The sequence below is a fragment of the Myxine glutinosa genome, chromosome 11 (assembly GCF_964187855.1).
Source record: "Myxine glutinosa chromosome 11, kmMyxGlut1.1, whole genome shotgun sequence".
Lineage (NCBI taxonomy): Eukaryota > Metazoa > Chordata > Myxini > Myxiniformes > Myxinidae > Myxine > Myxine glutinosa.
The window spans coordinates 78719924-78722444 of NC_136271.1; positions in this window are offsets into that span (position 1 = coordinate 78719924).

The window sequence follows — 2521 nt, forward strand, 5'->3', positions numbered from 1 at the left end:
GGACAGACACACGGGAGGGGTAGGTGCGTACTAGAAGTTTGATACGATTTCACAAAGGTTTGACGGAGTAGTTTAGTGACAAGACAGACTGCACAGATAATATATATCTATACACACATATATACTGTATATATATATATATATATATATATATGTTTTGTATACAAGATCGAGGCTCGTGAAAGAGCGAACATTAATCACACAGAAAGACAAACAGACACATAAAACAAATAACATCGGGAGCGGTAGACAAGATGGGGAGAGAGGGGGAAGGACACAAACACAACATTTGAGAGCAGGGACCGAGAGACATGGAGACATCGAGAGATCTGTGGGAGGGAGAGGGCTTTGGGGGCGGGAGGCATGTGAAGGGGGGGGGGGGTGGAGAGGTATAAAACATATGGACACTGCCAGGACTTCCAGGAAAGAAGTTGGAATTTCAAACAAGGTGGATCTGGGGTGAATTAGCGGGGGTAGAAAAGATCAAGGTTTTGGATGGAGGAAGATAAGAGATGGTGGTGAACAGCTGTTTTAAAGACCTGGAGGGAGGAGTGGGATTGAAGGGAGTGTGGGAGTTTGTTCCAGAGGCGGGAGAAAAGAGGAATGAAAGAGTGAAGGTGAGCAGAGAGCCGAGATTTCGGCAGTTTAACCATCAGAGGGTTGCAGTTGCATTTACACACACACACATATATATTTACACATACACATATATATATATATATATTAACTTGACTATATATTAACAATATATATATATATATATTAACTTTTAACTTGATGACAATAATTTTCTACTAGCCAAATATATATATATATATATATAAATCGACAGGAACAAAATATAAAACTTTTATGATATTGGCACACGCGTTTGTTTTTTTTGGCATGGGGGCGGTGTACATTCAATGTAGCTCTACTTGTTGGACACCGCACCTTTCCTATGCCATCTCCAGGTGCTGCATAACGTCATTGCTGGACACCGAAGGGGGCTGGGCAATGACGCACGCTGAAAGGGAGTACTCAGTTTTCACTCTGATTGTTTTCTTGCTTTTTTTCTTATTTGTTTATTTGTCCGGGCGATATCTCAGCCATCCTTTGAGCTCGGAAGCTGAAATTTTGGCACAATAGTGAGTACTATGTGCTTTGGCAAAAGCGGTATTTTTTTGTTTTTTGATTAATCAATTAATTGATTAGTTACTTGATTATTATCGATTAATTAAGAACTTATTTATTTCCTTTCTCTGGGCATTATCTCAGGCATCTTTTGAGTTAAAAAAAAAAAAAAAAAAAAAAAAACCCCACCGTTTAGAGGCCATTTTTCCCCGCAAAGCGGGGGTTGGCCTTTTCGGGGACCGTGGTAGTTGTTGTTTTTTGGTCCCCTTTTTGAAGCAATGTTTTACGGCCGGATGCCCTTCCTGACGCCAACCCTTTTTTTGCCGCCTTCAACGACAAACAGGGAATTACCAGTGAACTGGAACTGGAACAGGTACATCTTTTGAGTTAGGAAGCTGATATTTGGACATGGCAATGACAGTGATTTGGCTGCAAAGGCAATTTATGATTTATTGATTAATCAATTAATTATTTAATTATTAGATTGATGACTTAACTAATTATTTTTTTTAAGTTACAGATTTGGATGAAACGGTGGTTGTTTAGGTATTCTATTAGCCGATTCATTACTTATGATTATTATTTATGATTATTGTTTATTTATTTTCATTATTAAGCATTTCTTTATTTTCTTTCTCATCTGGGCAAGATCTCAGGTACATTTTGAGCTAGGAAGCTGATATTTTGACACGACAGTGACCAAGTGATGTGGCTTTAAAGTATATTTTTGATTTGTTGATTAATCAGTTAATCACTTATTTATTTAATTTTTTCGATTAATGACTTATTTGATTAATTTTCAAAAAGTTACATCTTCGGATGAAGCACTGGTGGTTTACGTATGCTATTAGCCAATCGATTAAGAAAATATTTTATGATCAATATTTATTGATTTTAATTATGCAATTAATCAATCAATTATTGTACACCTCTCCCTCCCAATGCACTCTCTATGAGCTGCACGGTGGTATCGCAGGGCGCCCCGGCAATGCCGCGCTGGAGGATGATATTTATTTATTTGGCATTGGGGCGGTGTACTTTGAATGTACCTGTACTTGTTCCTCTTATGTTTCGTCCCCACTTTCCCCTTTCTCTTCTTGCTGTGCTTCATTCAGCTTGTGTGCAGCTTATGTTCACCCACATGTGTCCTCTCTCTCCCCTTGAGTTCACTCTCACTGTTACTTTTCCTTTCCCTATTTCCATCTTCTTCCCTCCCATTATGGTCGATCTTTTCCACGAGCCTCGATCATGTGCACAATTTTTTTTAGAGGTTCGTATTTCATCCATCAGAGGTCATTGGTCAAAAAGGGAAGATAACAGTAAATCCACAACAATAGGTATCGCATAGGCCGACACGTTACCTGGGACTTCATATCATGCGTTTTACCGTATTACACAAGCGTCTACC